At 44.6% G+C, this 17,805-nt stretch overlaps 1 long non-coding RNA gene across 1 annotated transcript in view; it reads right to left on the minus strand.

Annotated features, from left to right (window-relative positions):
- The window catches only part of LOC130705004 (uncharacterized), a 191,960-nt gene extending 174,398 nt beyond the window's left edge, over positions 1-17,562 (minus strand). Inside the window, exons 1-3 of the long non-coding RNA XR_009005590.1 lie at positions 17,446-17,562; positions 15,689-15,800; positions 13,926-14,040 (exon numbers count right to left, since the gene is read on the minus strand). This is a non-coding gene — a long non-coding RNA (uncharacterized LOC130705004). The remainder of the gene's footprint in view (positions 1-13,925; positions 14,041-15,688; positions 15,801-17,445) is intronic.
- Positions 17,563-17,805: the final 243 nt, after the last annotated feature.

The raw sequence follows: 17,805 nt of genomic DNA on the forward strand, positions 1-17,805 counted from the left end.
TTCCAGACTTCAGACTATATTACAAAGCTACAGTAATCAAGATAATATGGTACTGGCACAAAAACAGAAATATAGATCAATAGACCAGGATAGAAAGCACAGAGATAAACCCACGTACCTACGGTCCACTAATCTATGACAAAGGAGGCAAGGGTATACAATGGAGAAGAGACAGTGTCTTCAGTAAGTGGTGCTGGGAAAACTGGACAGCTACATGTAAAAGAATGAAATTAGAACACTCCCTAACACCATAAACAAAAATAAACTCAAAATGGATTAGAGACCTAAATGTAAGACCAGCCACTATAAAACTCTTAGAGGAAAACATAAGCAGAACAGTCTATGACATAAATCACAGCAAGATCCTTTTTGACCCACCTCCTAGAGAAATGGAAATAAAAACAAAAATTAAAAAATGGGACTTAATGAAATTTAAAATCTTTTGCACACAAAGGAAAACATAAGCAAGATGAAAAGACAACCATCAGAATGGGAGAAAATATTTTCAAATGAAGCAAATGGCAAAGGATTAACCTCCAAAAAGCAGCTCCTGTAGCTCAATATCACAAAACCAAACAACCCAATCCAAAAATGGGCAGAAGACCTAAATAGACATTTCTCCAAAGAAGATATACAGGTTGCCAACAAACACATGAAAGGATGTTGAACATCACTAATTATTAGAGAAATGCAAATCAAAACAACAATGAGGTATCACCTCACACCAGTCAGAATGGCCATCATCAAAAAATCTACCAACAATAAATGCTGGAGAGGCATTTATTGGAGAAAAGGGAACCCTCTTGCACTGTTGGTGGGAATGTAAATTGATATAGCCACTAGGGAGAACGGTATGGGGGTTCCTTAAAAACTAAAAATAGAACAACCGTACAACCCAGCAATCCCACTACTGGACATTTACCCTGAGAAAACCATAATTCAAATAGAGTCATGTACCACAATGTTCATTGTAGCTCTATTTACAATAGCCAGGACATGGAAGCAACCTAAGTGTCCATCAACAGATAACTGGATAAAGAAGATGTGGCACATATATACAATGGAACATTATTCAGCCATAAAAAGAAACGAAATTGAGTTATTTGTAGTGAGGTGGATGGATCTAGAGTCTGTCCTACAGAGTGAAGTAAGTCAGAAAGAGAAAAACAAATACCGTATGCTAACACATATATATGGAATCTAAAAGAAAAAAGTTTATGAAGAACCTAGGGGCAGGAAAGGATTAAGGACACAGATGTAGAGAAAGGACTTGAGGACATGGGGAGGGGGAAGGGTAAGCTGGGACAAAGTGAGAGAGTGGTATGGACATATATACACTACCAAATGTAAAATTGATAGCTACTGGGAAGCAGCCACATAGCACAGGGAGATCAGCTCGGTGCTTTGTGACCACCTAAAGGGGTGGGATAAGGCAGTGAGAGGGAGGTGCAAGAGGGAGGGGATATGGTGTTATATGTATACGTATAGCTGATTCACTTTTTTATACAGCAGAAACTAACACACAATTGTAAAGCAATTATACTCCAATAAAGATGTAAAAGGAAAAAAAAAGAAAGCCCAGAGATAAACCTACACACCTATGGTCCACTAATCTATGACAAAGGAGGCAAGGATATACAATGGAGAAAAGAGAGTCTCTTCAATAAGTGGTGCTGGGAAAAATGGACAGCTACATGTAAAAGAATGAAATTAGAACACTCCCTAACACCATACACAAAAAATAAACTCAAAATGGATTAGAGACCGAAATGTAAGACTGGACACTATAAAACTCTTAGAGGAAAACATAGGAAGAATACTCTTTGACAAAAATCACAACAAGATCTTTTTTGATCCACCTACTAGAGTAATGGAATAAAAAACAAAAATAAACAAATGGGAGCAAATGAAACCTAAAGGCTTTTGCAAAGCAAAGGAAACTACAAACAAGACGAAAAGACAACCTCAGAATGGGAGAAAATATTTGCAAATGAATCAATGGACAAAGGATTAATCTCCAATATATATAAATAGCACATGCAGCTCAACAGTAAAAAAACAAACAACCCAATCCAAAAATGGGCAGATGTCGTAAATAGACATTTGTCCCGAGAAGACATACAGATGGCCAAGAAGCACATGAAAAGCTGCTCAACATCACTAATTATTAGAGAAATATAAACCAAAACTACAATGAGGTATCACCTCACACAAGTTAGAATGGGCATCATCAGAAAATCTACAAACAACAAATGCTGGAGAGGGTGTGGAGAAAAGGGAACCCTCTTACACTATTTGTGGGGATGTAAATTGATACAGTCACTATGGAGAACAGTATGGAGGTTCCTTAAAAAACTAAAAATAGAATTACCATATGACCCAGCAATCCCACTACTGGGCATACACCCAGAGAAAACCATAATTCAAAAAGATATTCACACAATGTTCATTGCAGCACTATTTACAATAGCCAGGTCATGGAAGCAACCTAAATGCCCATAGACAGACGAATGGAAAAGATGTGGTACATATATAAAATGGAATATTACTCAGCCATAAAAAGGAACGAAATTGGGTCATTTGTAGAGACGTGGATAGATCTAGATACTGTCATACAGAGTGAAGTAAGTCAGAAAGAGAAAAACAAATATCATATTTAAGTGCATACATGTGGAACCTAGAAAAATGGTACAGATGAACCGGTTTGCAAGGCAGAAATAGAGACAGAGATGTAGAGAACAAATGTATGGACACCAAGGGGGGAAAGTGGCAGGGTGGTGGTGGTGGGATGAATTGCGAGCCTGGGATTGACATATATACACTTATATGTATAAAATAGATAACCAATAAGAACCTGCTGTATAAAAAAATGAATAAAATTAAAAAATTAAAACATAAATAATATTTTAAAAAAGTTCTTTCCTTCCCATAGACGTATTTATATGAATGAATTATTTCCATGCTTATATCTATAAATACAAAAAGAGGAATAAAACCTACCTTGAACCAAAAAAGAAAAAAAAAAAACAGAACCCACTGGTCATACAGAGGAAAACCCTATCAGGGCACTTGCTCCAGTGGTAAACAATTCTGAAGTTGGTCACAGCTGGGGAATCGTCTCCCATGCAGCCAGCAGCCCCCCCACAAGGAGCGTCCTCATTGCAAAGCTGGGGGACCGTGAGGAGGCGTCTCTGAATAAACGTGAGCTGAGCCCCAGGCCAGCTGCTGCTGAACTTTTCCCACCCTTCCCAGGTAAAACACCTGAATGTGTGCAAAGACTTTAAAGCCTAGAGGAAGGGGCTTGGAGTCACACCAGAGACAGCACGCAGGACAACTTGGTGCCTGCAGGTCAGCCAGGATGGTCCTGGCCCCAGGCGCTCTTCTGGAAGCTTTCCATTTCCCTGCCTGAGGTACCCCTCCTGTCCCGGCCCCCACTGCTATTTTCCTTCCTCACCTCTGCCCGGGTAGAAATTCCAGCAGCAGGTGTGGGTGACACATCCTCTTCTTTAGCAGGTGGCAGCCCGGCAACTCCTGCAGAAAGTCCAGCAGAGCCCCACTCACACGGGGCCACTCATAGAGCCGTGGGCGCTACTCCTTCCCACCAGCACAACCCCGAGACTGCTGACGGGGCAGAGAATATGGCATCAGGCACAGCTGCAGAGGCTTTTGCTGCCTGGAGGGGTGTTTATATTGACCTCAACCCAGGCACACCTGGGAAGGGCTGGCCGGCAGGGTCAGGCTGCCCAGGTCAGCCAATCCTCGCCCCTCAGGGGCTCAGAGTTGCAGAAAATGGGCTTTGCTGCACCGGCCAGGTCCAAGGAACAGATGTAGGGTCCCGAGAGTCAGGATAGACAAGGGGCAGCAGCCCTGGCTTGTTTTCTAATCATTTTATCTGGTCCATGAGTGGGAGACAACTTCAAGAAGACCCTCTCCTAATGAGAGGAACCCAGGAGTCAGGGAGAGGAGGGATGGTGGATGGAGACAGAGGCCTGGTGCCCCGGCTGCAGTGGAAGCCTCTGGAAGACCAGGCGGAGGGAGGCCGCACAGAGAGAAGCCTAGGGTCACAGACCTGTCGGAGCTGATGTTTGTTAGTTCAAGCCCTGCTCTGAGGTGCTCTGTGTCAGCTCTGAGCGACAGGTGTGCTGGGGGTGCTCTGCAATGAGGGCAATGTGCACGGTTCCTGTGTGCCCAGCCCTGCCGGGGTACCTGTCCAGGGGAGCTCCATATCCAGGGAGGGGCCTGCCCACGAGAGCCCCGTGAGCTGCTGAGTACCTGCCCAGGTGAGCTCCATATCCTGGGAGGGGCCTGACCACGAGAGCCCCGTGGGCTGCTGGGTACCTGCCCAGGTGAGCTCCATATCCTGGGAGGGGCCTGACCACGAGAGCCCCGTGGGCTGCTGGGTACCTGCCCAGGTGAGCTCCATATCCTGGGAGGGGCCTGCCCACGAGAGCCCCGTGGGCTGCTGGGGACCTGGTAAAGGACGCCAGGACAGGCAGTGAAGCCACAGAGGATATACATCCAGTAGTTCCTAATTCCTATACCCTGCTGGTCATTCTACCATCCACCAGGACATGGTATTCTGTATTAGACTTCAATGATGCCTTCTTCTGTATTCCATTAGTCCCAGAGTCACAAGAAATTTTGGCTATGAGTGGCAGGACTCAACGTACAACAAAGACAATACTGCTGGGCCGTCCTGCCCCAGGGGTTCAAAAATTCCCACACCATCTTTGGGGAAACGTTAGCTAAAGCCCTAAAAGATCTACCTCGGGAGAAGGGAACCCTCCTTCAATATGCAGACGACATTCTGATCGCCAGCCCTACTAAGGAGGCCTCTGGACTACCTAGCCAATAAAAGATAGAAGGTGTCCAAGTAAAAGGCTCAAATATCACAGACTAAGGTGACCTGCCTGGGCTTCATTCTCACAGAAGATCGGAGAAGCCCATCCCAGGAAAGGGAAGAAGCCATTTGCAGCCTCACCCTTCCTAAAACTAGAAGACAGCTTAGGGGTTCCTGGGGAGACCGGGGTTTGCTGCATCTGGATCCCTAACTACAGTCTAATAACTGGGCCTCTATATGAAACCCTGAAAGGAAAAGATGATGATCCTTTTGAATAGAATCCAGAAGCGGCCTTTCAAGAAAGGAAAGAGCAGTCAATTCAGACCCTTGACCTGGACCTCCCTAATTTAGCTAAACCCTTTGACCTTTACATTCCTGGTCGAAGGTGAATCGCCCTTGGAGTATTAGTGCAAAAACTGGGACCACTTGAAATGGAACAACGCAAGAATGCCCTCCAGGCATTGGCCAGCCACCCCATCTGACCAGGATACTGGGGGTATCTAAAAACCTGGAAATGAGCAGCCCGCAAGGCCAGCTCCCTCCTAAGGGAAAAGGATGCCACTTGGTGTTCCTAACCACCCACCATGCCCTGAAGTTGCAGGGATCGCTCCGTGGGCACAATGACCTCGAGTGAAGAGGCCCTCCAACTCCAACCTCCAGAGAGACAACCTGGGGCAACGGGCCCCCATGACGACTCGTGTGACCATCACTTGACCTGGAGCTTCTCTCAGAAAACCACAAGAGTGTGCCCCAAAAGAACAGACTATTGCTTGCAGGACTTACTGCACCCAGAGCGGAGCTAATAAACTTGGCAGGGGAACCCTAAATAACGCTGCCACCATAGAAAAGCCTACAGACACCACTGTGACGGCGACCAATGAGACCAGCTGGACTCCTGGCTACTTCAAAAGGCCGTTGACTGAGTGGCAGTCATGTTCCTGGATCACCACCGGCCCTGGACTGTCTGGGAGTTGAGCAGGCAGGGCTCTGACACCTGGTGCTGTTTGTACGTTAATTCAGTGGCCTAACGGAAGAAAGCGCAGACTACTGGTCAGAGCATCTAGGCTGGCAGAAACCGTCAGCCTAAGGGGGCCGAAGCAATGTGGAGCAGGGTAAAACCGGCCCCCCCAGCGTCCCTGCGCATCTCTTTCCTGGACCCTTAAAGGTCATTAGAATCTATAAAACTTCCAACGCTGGTGCTCAGGCAGACGAGCAGTGAGGGAGGAGGCCTGGGAACAATCAACCTCACCTGGAGGCTGCTGGGGAGAAGTCCTGCCCCACCCCCCAGGTATGAGGACACCCAACTCAGCACGAAGCATTTACAGAAGAGGTGTCTGCACCCTCAGCGCCCCAAGAATGTGGAATGGGACAAGAGGCAGAGGAGGGGTTTGTCACCGGCAAAGCCCATTAAAAATTCCTGGGAGATAAAAATAGAATCTGGGCAATAAAATAAAGTCTAACCTTTTTTTCCTTTGTGCTTTTTCTAATTTCACTTGTTCCTAGGTTTCCACAGGCAGAGGTCCCACACCCCGCACTTCAGACCCGATTTCTTAGTGCAAGATGGCTGGGCCGACACCTCAGCTTTCCGGGCCCCCGTGCAGACTCCGCCACATAGAGCCTGAGCTCCAGCCAACCCGGCCCTTGAGAGCTCCGCCCCGTCCCTCCCGCTGACGCTGACGGGATCCCTACACAGCAGCCCGGCCCACAGCCCGCGGGGGAGCGCACGCTCTCATCTCTCCACTCTCTGATCAAAATATAAAGTTTTCCTTTGCTTCTGAACCAAACTCAGTCTCGATCTGTTGGCTCCAATGACACTGGGCAGGGGGACCCTTGTTGGGGCCCACTCTGCAGGATCAGTAACAGAATTTGAGAACATTGTAACTACAAAGAATAGATGCGTGAGCCAAACTGTTATTAACATAGAGCAGTGTATAAGGCTCGTGTAAAATAAGATGTTTCTAACACTTCCATTTGATATTTCCATCACTTTATTATAAGCAAGTTCAGTGGAGGGGTTTGTCGTATTTGTCAGGTCAACATTAGAGAAATGCAGTGATTTCTTTCCAAGGATGTGGATCTACTAATCTTGGCTGAAGGTTCAATCTTGTTTTGAATGATTTTCCATTGAAAATGATACCTCTCTTTCAGCTCCTGGATTTCTGCGAAGTATAAAATCTTATATATTTTATTACCAAAGGGTAAAGGTGGGAGGAGGGATAAATTAACAGTTTCGGATTAACATATACACACTTCTATGTATAAAATATATCATCAACAAGGAACTACTGTATAGCACAGGGAACTATACTCAATATTTTGTAATAACCCCTAAGGGGGAATAATCTGAAAAACAATAGATATCTATATCGACATCATGTATCAACTACAGATAAAAAGGAACCTAAAGGAGGCCGATGGCGAGCGTTTCTGACCCTGAAGACTTCACTCACCTAAATTTCGGACTCTGCTTACGGCCCAAGTCCCTGAATGAACATACATGTACCAGTGGCTTAAAAATTCGCCAGATTGGGGTTCGGGGAGACACTGATTTGGAAAAATCCCTGGTGTTCTCCTTACATACATGGGAACTTTCCTACAGCTAAAACATGCCTGTGACACCCAGAAGATGGTACACGGTTGTATCAGGAAGATTTTGGAAAAGGCACCTCATCTCTTAATCTCATGGTGGTCGAGTTCACCCCACCAGCCTCTTTCCTAACAATCTCCCCACTTGAGGATGTCAGCACCTTCAATGTCCTGTTGCACAGAGTTGGGAATTTGTCCACAGGATGAAGGGGAAGGAGGACAAACAATGAGAGACAAGCCCTAGATGTTCGGACAGGCAAATGTCACTCTAATTTCCAATCAGGAAGAAGAATTAAGCAAAGGCTTAGCCTGCCACCCGAAACCACAGTAGGGGCAGAAGCACACCACCGGTTTTGCGGCCAGCTCCCAAAAAAGCGAGTTGACAAATGAAGCTCAGGAAACTTCAATTCACAAATCTGCAGAATTATAAATTATGACTCTCCAAGCAAGCCGGAAATGCAAATCAGCAATACAAGGAAGTCTCACTACCCATCGGTCAAAGGGGACCATGCTGAAAAAAGTGTAAAAACCAGAAATGCAGGACAGGCCATGGAGAAAAGGGAGCCTTGTTAGGCTGATGGGGGGGATGTAAACTGTCAACGGCCACTCTGTAGAAGTGTAGGGTGTCTCCTAAAACATCTAAAAAACACAGCTAGAGAGCATAGGGCACTTCCACTCACGGGCGTATAAATTGGGAAATCTAAAAATCAACAAGACACGGGCACCCCAAAGTTTAGGGCTGCTCTGTTTACAAGAAACTCCAATTCGGTACACCTTAAATATCCCAGGAAAGAGAAAAATGGATAAAGAAGTTGTGATACTTATGTACAATGGAATATCACACAGCAGTGTAATAAATGTTATAAGGCTAGTAGCAGCATGCTGACTGGATTTAGGTACGACGTTTAGAAGTGAAATAAGTCACACAGAAAAAGACACTTATCATAAGATATCACTTATAGAGGGAATGTAAAAATAGCTACACAGTACCTGTACTACAAAACAGAATAGAGCCACACATTTAGAGAACATACCATGGCTGCTTAACGGAAAGGTGAGGTGGGGTGAGGCATAAAACAAGGGTTTGAAATTACCACAGATAGAGTTCCATAAACCACATATGTAACAGACAAGCCCTATTCCTTGCTCAGTGAACTGAACTCCAAACCCCCTATTCAACGCACAAAAAGTATATCTGACTACTAAGAATCTTAAAACCTATGTATTGATATCTCTCTGTAAGTGAATCAAGTGGGTGTAAAACGGTATAAACACAGCAGTGAAAATCAGCTAAACCCCATTATAAAAATAAATTTCAAAAAAAAACACAACAAAGACATTGAAAGAGAGAGAAATTCTTACAGAGATTGTTCAGGGGCTTTGAAGCAACCTGGATTGACCATATCTAGACCTACAGCTGGATTACACATAAGGCTGGAATCTGTTGGGGCTGAGAGAATTGGTGAGATTGGGTGAGCAAACGAAGACACCTTAAAGTAATACTGCGTGGTACCCATTCCATTTGTTCCAAATCTCCAGGTTCAAGGGAATCATCCTACAGCGAAAACATGCATGGGAAACCCAGATGATGTTACACCGTGTGATCTGGAAAGGTTTCTAAAATGCACCTCATTTCAGATCTCCTGGTGCTCGGGTTCCCCCCATCCAGCAGCTTTACTAACAATCTCCCCACTTGGAGAATCAGCCCCTTTAACCTATTGTTTCATACAGGTTGCAATTTGTCCTGAGGATGAACGGGATGAGGGGGAACCCATGAGAGACTAGCTCTAGGTGTTGGGACAGGTATAGGTCACTCTAATTTCCCATCAGGAAGAAGAATTAACGACAGGCTCAGCCTGCCCCGTGGAACCAGAATAGTGCCTGAAGCAATCCTGCGGTTTTGCAGCCAGATCCCAAAAAAGCCATTTGAAAAATTTAGCTCAGGGGCAGTGTAATTCAAAACCTTGCAGGGTTATAAATGATAACTCTCATCCAAAAATATACTAAGGGGAGGCAACGAACAGTATTTGAAAGCAAGGCAGAATTGCAGGAAACAGATTTCAGGAGGAAGATACGAATCGTCTTTAAAGCACATGAAAAGCGGGAAAACGTCGACAATGATGCACTTGGCCAAAAAGGGCGTATGCATTTTTTCCTGAATATATTTAGGAAAAAACGCATACGCCCTTTTTGGCCAACCAAGCAACCCGGAAAGGAAAATCAGCACTACAAAGAAGTCTCACTTCCCATAGGTCAAAAGGGCCATCCTTAAAAAGTGTAAAAACGAGACATGCAGGCAGGACAGGCCAGGGAGAAAAAGGAGCCTTGTTAGGCTAATGGGCGGGATGAAAACTGCCAATGGTCACTTGGGTATGGTGTTTCCTTAAACATCTAAAAAACACAGCTAGAGAGCATAGGGAACTTCCACTCATAGGTGTATACAATGGGAAATCTAAAAATCAACAAGACACGGGCACCCCAAAGTTTAGGGCTGCTCTGTTTACAAGAACCTCCACTTCGGTACACCTTAAATTCGCCACGATAGAGAAAAATGGATAAAGAAGTTTTGGTACTTATGTACAATGGAATATCACTCAGCCATGAAATCAATGTCATAAGGCTAGTAGCAGCATGATGAGTGGATTTAGGTACGATGTTTCTAAGTGAAATAAGTCACCCAGAAAAAGACACTTATCATAAGATATCACTTATAGAGGGAAAGTAAAAATCACTACACATGACCTGATTACAAAACAGAACAGAGTCACACATTTAGAAAACACTGGATGGCTGCTTAACTGGAAAGGTGAGGTGGGGTGAGGCATAAAACAAGGGTTTGAAATTAGCACATATACCGTTCCATAAACCAAATATATAACAGAAAAGACCTACCCATTGCTCAGTGAACTGGACTCAACACCCCCTATTCACCGCACAAGAACATATCTGACTAGTAAGAATCTTAAAACCGATGTATTGATATCTCTCTGTAACTGAATCAAGTGGGTGTAAAGCGGCATAAACACAGCAGTGAAAATCAGCTAAACCGCATTATAAAAATAAATTACAGGCTTCCCGGGTGGCGCAGTGGTTGGGAGTCTGCCTGCTAATGTGGGGGACGTGGGTTCGAGCCCTGGTCTGGGAGGATCCCACGTGCCGCGGAGCGGCTGGGCCCGTGAGCCACAATTGCTGAGCCTGCGCGTCTGGAGCCTGTGCTCCACAGTGGGAGGCCGCGATAGTGAGAGGGCCGTGCGGTGTGATGAAGAGTGGCCCCCGGTTGCCGCAACTGGGGGAAGCCCTCGCACAGAGCCGAGGACCCAACACAGACAATAAATAAATAAATAAATAAATAATAATTTTAAATAAATAAATAAATAAATAAATTACAAAAAAAACCCCAACAAAGACAGTGAAAGAGAGAGAAATTCGTACAAACTTCATTCAGGGGCAGAGAAGCAACCTAGATTGACCATATCTAGACCCACAGCTGGATGAGACATAAGGCTGGACAGTCTTGGGTCTGAGAGGATTGGTGAGGTTGGGTGAGCAAAGGCAGACCCTTTAAAGTAATACTGAATGGTACCCATTCTATGGGTCCCAAGTCTCCAGGTTCAAGGCAATCTTCCTACAGCGAAAAAATGCATGGGAAACCCAGTGGATGGTATACAGTGTGATCGAGAAAGGTTTCTGAAACGCACCTCATTTCTCATCTCCTTGTGCTCGGGTTCGCCATTCCAGCCGCTTTACTAACAATCTCCCCACTTGGAGAATCAGCACCTTTAACCTCCTGTTCCGTACAGGTTGCAATTTGTCCTGAGGGTGAATTGGAAGAGGGGGAACCCATGAGAGGCTAGCTCTAGGTGTTGGGACAGGTATAGGTCACTCTAATTTCCCATCAGGAAGAAGAATTAACCACAGGCTCAGCCTGCGCCACGGAACCAGAATAGGGCCTTAAGCAATCCTGCGGTTTTGCGGCCAGCTTCCAAAAAAGCGAGTTGAAAAATGGAGCTCAGGGGTACTGCAATTCACAATCCTGTAGAGTTATAAATGGTAACTCTCGTGCAAAAATATACTGAAGGAAGGCAACGAAGAGGATTTGAAAGCAAGGCAGAATTTCAGGAAATTTATATAGTTTATATGTTAAGTGTTTATATACATTTAACATACATTAGCCTATTTAGGTTAGCCCCATAATCCTAATTTATCCATCCTTCCACCTTTCATTTTGGTTAACCATTAGTTTGTTTTATAAGTCTGTGAGTTTCTTTTTTCTGTGGAAGTATGTTCATTGGTAGGAATCTTAGGATAACTTGTATAAATGATATCATAGGATATTTGTCATTCCCTTTTGACTTACTTTACCTAATATGATTATTTCTAGGCTCATTTTTAATCCTGAAAATGGCACTCTGCATTTTTTTCCCGAGGCTACTATTCCATTCTGTACATATACCACTTCTTCTTTGTCAGTTCATCTGTTTATGGACCTTTTTTTTGCTTCCATGTCTTGGCTATTTCAATATTGCTACAGTGCACATTTGCCTGCCTCTGTCTTTCCGATTCTGGTGGTCTTAGATTATAGGCTCAAAAGGTGCCCTGACACATCATCTGGTAGCTCAATTTTTACCTTTTAAAGCAGCTCCATTCCGTTTTTGTTAGTGTTGTTACCACTTTACGTCCTACCAGCTGCTAGAAGGTACAAAGTTCTCTAAAACCCCTTCAGCATTTATAGTTTGTAGACGTTTTGCTGATGGTCATTTGACTGGTGTGAGCTAAAACCTTTTTGTAGGTTGGATTTGCATGTGGCTAATAATTCCTTGTATTGAGCTTTAGGCATGTCCTTTTTTACTTTTCCTCTTTTTTTTAAAGAGTGAGTACAACTTCTCTCTTCATATTGACTTCTTGAAAATTTTGTCATGTGTTGAATTTTCTTGCCTATTCCCTACCCCAGGGCATTTTTTGAAGGGAGGTGTCAATTACAGCCCTGCAGTCCTTGTGAATATTAAGCAACCATTAGCACTGGGTTGAAAGCTGCTGTTGTGAGAAACAGCCACAAGGCGGCAGCATTATTACGTTCTGAACCCTTGTTACTAAGGCAACAGAGTCTTCCTGGAGGTAGTGTTCCGAGATTGTATATTAGAGAGGAATGTGCGGGGACAAGCCCCCAGATTTCAGGAGGTAGATACGAATCGCATTTACAGCACATGAAAAGCGGCAAAACGTCAACAATGATACACTTGGCCAAAAAGGGCGTATCCATTTTTCCTGAATATATTCAGGAAAAAACGCATACGCCCTTTTTGGCCAACCAAGCAACCTGAAAAGGCAAATCAGCGCTACAAAGAAGTCTCGCTTCCCATCGGTCAAAAGGGTCATGCTGAGTAAAGTGTCAAAACCAGAAATGCAGGACAGGCCATGGAGAAATGGGAGCCTTGCTACGCTGATGGGAGGGATGTAAATTGCCAACAGCCACTCAGGAGAAGTGTACGGTGTGTCCTGAAGCATCTAAAAAACTCAGTTTAGAGAGCATAGGGCACTTCCACTCATGGGTGTATAAATTGGGAAAACTAAAAATCAGCAAGACAAAGGCACCCCATAGTTTAGGGCTGCTCTGTTGACAAGAACCTCCACTTCATTACACCTTAAATATCCCAGGAAAGAGAAGAATGGATAAAGAAGTTGTGGTCCTTATGTACAATGGAATATCACTCAGCCATGATATCAATGTCATAAGGCTAGGAGCAGCATGATGAGTGGATTTAGGTACGACGATTCTAAGTAAAATAAGTCACACAGAAAAAGACACTGATCATAAGATATCACTTATAGAGGGAATGTAAAAACCGCTACACTTGAACTGAATTACAAAAGAGAACAGAGGCACACGTTTAGAAAACACACTATGGCTGCTTAACGGGAAAGGTGAGGTGGGGTGATGCATAAAACAAGGGTTTCAAATTAGCTCAGAGACCGTTCCATAAACCCAATATGTAATAGACAAGACCTACTCCTTGTTCAGTGAACTGGACTCAACACCCCCTATTCACCGCCCAAGAATATATCTGACTAGTAAGAATCTTAAAACCTATGTATTGCTATCTCTCTGTAAGTGAGTCAAGTGGGTGGAAAGCGGCAGAAACACAGCAGTGAAAAGCAGCTAAACCCCATTATAAAAATCCATTACTTTTAAAAACCCGTGAAACAAAGACAGTGAAAGAGAGAGAAATTCTTACCAAATTCGTTCAGGGGCTGTGATGCCACCTGGATTGACCATATCTAGACCCACAGCTGATTGAGACAGAAGGGTGGACACTCTTGGGGCTGAGAGGTTTGGTGAGGTTGGGTGAGCAAACGCAGACCCTTTAAAGTAATACTGGGTGGTACCCTTCCCATGGGTCCCAAATCTCCAGGTTCAAGGGCATCTTCCTACATCGAAAACATGCATGAGAAACCCAGAAGATGGTACACCGTGTGATCGGGAAAGGTTTCTAAAACGCACCTCATTTCTCATGTCCTTGTGCTCGGGTTCACCATTGCAGCCGCTTTACTAGCAATCTCCCTCCTTGGAGAATCAGCACCTTTAACCTTCTGTTCCGTACAGGTTGCAATTTGTCCTAAGGATGAACGGGAAGAGGGGGAACCAATGAGAGACTAGCTCTAGGTGTTGGGAGAGGCACAACAGGTCACTATATTTTCCCATCAGGAAGAAGAATTAACCACAGGCTCAGCCTGCCGCCCGGAAACAGAATAGGGCCTGAAGCAATCCTGCGCTTTTGCGGCCAGCTCCCAAGAAAGCGAGTTGAAAAATGGAGCTCAGGGGCACTGCAATTCGCAAACCTGCAGAATTATAAATGATAACTCTCGTCCACAAGTATATTGAGGGAAGACAACGAAGTGGATTTGAAAGCAAGGCAGAATTGCAGGAAACAGATTTCAGGAGGTAGATTCGAATCGCCTTTAAAGCACAGGAAAAGCGGCAAAACCTCGACAATGATGCCCTTGGCCAAAAAGGGCGTATGCGTTTTTACCTGAATATATTCAGGAAAAAACGCATACGCCCTATTTGGCCAACCAAGCAACCTGGAAAGGCAAATCAGCGCTACAAAGAAGTCTCGCTTCCCATCGGTCAAAAGGGCCATGCTGAATAACGTGTCAAAACCAGAAATGCAGGACAGGCCATGGAGAAATGGGAGCCTTGCTACACTGATGGGCGGGATGTAAATTGCCAACAGCCACTCCGGAGAAGTGTACGGTGTGTCCTGAAACATCTAAAAAACTCAGCTTAGAGAGCATAGGGCACTTCCACTCATGGGCGTATAAATTGGGAAAACTAAAAATCAGCAAGACACAGGCACCCCAAAGTTTAGGGCTGCTCTGTTGACAAGAACCTCCACTTCGTTACACATTAAATATCCCAGGAAAGAGAAAAATGGATAAAGAAGTTGTGGTCCTTATGTGCAATGGAATATCACTCAGCCATGAAATCAACGTCATAAGGCTAGGAGCAGCATGATGACTGGATTTAGCTATGACGATTCTAAGTGCAATAAGTCACACAGAAAAAGACACTGATCATAAGATATTACTTATAGAGGGAATGTAAAAACCGCTACACTTGAACTGAATTACAAAACAGAACAGAGTCACACGTTTAGAACACACATTATGGCTGCTTAACAGGAAAGGAGAGGTGGGGTGATGCATAAAACAAGGGTTTCAAATTAGATCAGATACCGTTCCATAAACCCAATATGTACTAGACAAGACCTACTCCTTGCTCAGTGAATTGGACTCAACACCCCCTATTCACCGCCCAAGAATATATCTGACTAGTAAGAATCTTAAAACCTATGTATTGCTATCTCTCTGTAAGTGAGTCAAGTGGGGGTAAAGCGGCATAAACACAGCAGCGAAAAGCAACTAAACCCCATTATAAAAATCAATTACTTTTAAAAACCCTTGAAACAAAGACAGTGAAAGAGAGAGAAATTCTTACCAAATTCGTTCAGGGGCTGTGATGCCACCTGGATTGACCATATCTAGACCCAGAGCTGATTGAGACATAAGGGTGGATACTCTTGGGGCTGAGAGGTTTGGTGAGGTTGGGTGAGCAAATGCAGACCCTATAAAATAATACTGTGTGGTACCCATCCGATGGGTCCCAAATCTCCAGGTTCAAGGGCATCTTCCTACATCGAAAACATGCATGAGAAACCCAGAAGACGGTACACCGTGTCATCGGGAAAGGTTTCTACAACGCACCTCATTTCTCATCTCCTTGTACTCGTGTTTGCCATTCCAGCCGCTTTACCAGCAATCTCCCTCCTTGGAGAATCAGCACCTTTAACCTTTTCCGTACAGGTTGCAATTTGTCCTGAGGATGAACGGGAAGAGGGGGAACCAATGAGAGACTAGCTCTAGGTGTTGGGACAGGCACAGGTCACTCTATTTTCCCATCAGGAAGAAGAATTAACCACAGGCTCAACCTTCCGCCCGGAACCAGAATAGGGCCTGAAGCAATCCTGCGCTTTTGCGGTCAGCTCCCAAGAAAGCGAGTTGAAAAATGGAGCTCAGGGGCACTGCAATTCGCAAACCTGCAGAGTTATAAATGATAACTCTCGTCCACAAATATATTGAGGGAAGGCAACGAAGAGGATTTGAAAGCAAGGCAGAATTGCAGGAAACAGATTTCAGGAGGTAGATTCGAATCGCCTTTAAAGCACAGGAAAAGCGGCAAAACCTCGACAATGATGCCCTTGGCCAAAAAGCGCGTATGCGTTTTTTCCTGAATATATTCAGGAAAAAAGGCATACGCCCTTTTTGGCCAACCAAGCAACCTGGAAAGGCAAATCAGCGCTACAAAGAAGTCTCGCTTCCCATCGGTCAAAAGGGCCATGCTGAATAAAGTGTCAAAACCAGAAATGCAGGACAGGCCATGGAGAAACGGGAGCCTTGCTACGCTGATGGGCGGGATGTAAATTGCCAACAGCCACTCCGGAGAAGTGTACGGTGTGTCCTGAAACATCTAAAAAACTCAACTTAGAGAGCATAGGGCACTTCCACTCATGGGCGTATAAATTGGCAAAACGAAAAATCAGCAAGACACAGGCACCCCAATGTTCAGGGCTGCTCTATTGACAAGAACCTCCACTTCGTTACACCTTAAATATCCCAGGAAAGAGAAAAATGGATAAAGAAGTTGTGGTCCTTATGTACAATGGAATATAACTCAGCCATGAAATCAACGTCATAAGGCTAGGAGCAGCATGATGAGTGGATTTAGCTGCGACGACTCTAAGTGCAATAAGTCACACAGAAAAAGACACTGATCATAAGATATCACTTATAGAGGGAATGTAAAAACCGCTACACTTGAACTGAATTACAAAAGAGAACAGAGTCACACGTTTAGAAAACTCACTATGGCTGCTTAACGGGAAAGGTGAGGTGGGGTGATGCATAAAACAAGGGTTTCAAATTAGCTCAGGTACCGTTCCATAAACCCAATATGTAATAGACAATATCTACACGTTGCTCAGTGAACTGGACTCAACACCGCCTATTCACCACCCAAGAATATATCTGCCTATTAAGAATCTTAAAACCTATGTGTTGATATCTCTCTGTAAGTGAGTCAAGTGGGGGTAAAGCGGCATAAACACAGCAGTGAAAAGCAGCTAAACCCCATTATAAAAATCAATTACTTTTAAAAACCCTTGAAACAAAGACAGTGAAAGAGAGAGAAATTCTTACAAAATTCGTTCAGGGGCTGTGATGCCACCTGGATTGACGATATCTAGACCCACCGCTGATTCAGACATAAGGGTGGACACTCTTGGGGCTGAGAGGTTTGGTGAGGATGGGGGAGCAAACACAGACCCTTTAAAGTAATACTGCGTGGTACCCATCCCATGGGTCCCAAATCTGCAGGTTCAAGGGCATCTTCCTACATCGAAAACATGCATGAGAAACCCAGAAGATGGTACACCGTGTGATCGGGAAAGGTTTCTAAAACGCACCTCATTTCTCATCTCCTTGTGCTCGGGTTCGCCATTGAAGCCACTTTACTAGCAATCTCCCTCCTTGGAGAATCAGCACCTTTAACCTCCTGTTCCGTACAGGTTGCAATTTGTCCTGAGGATGAACGGGAAGAGGGGGAACCAATGAGAGACTAGCTCTAGCTGTTGGGACAGGCACAGGTCACTCTATTTTCCCATCAGGAAGAAGAATTAACCACAGGCTCAGCCTGCCGCCCGGAACCAGAATAGGGCCTGAAGCAATCCTGCGCTTTTGCGGCCAGCTCCCAGGAAAGCGAGTTGAAAAATGGAGCTCAGGGGCACTGCAATTCGCAAATCTGCAGAGTTATAAATGATAACTCT

Source organism: Balaenoptera acutorostrata, chromosome 16 (genome assembly GCF_949987535.1).
Source record: "Balaenoptera acutorostrata chromosome 16, mBalAcu1.1, whole genome shotgun sequence".
Taxonomy (NCBI): Eukaryota; Metazoa; Chordata; class Mammalia; order Artiodactyla; family Balaenopteridae; genus Balaenoptera; species Balaenoptera acutorostrata.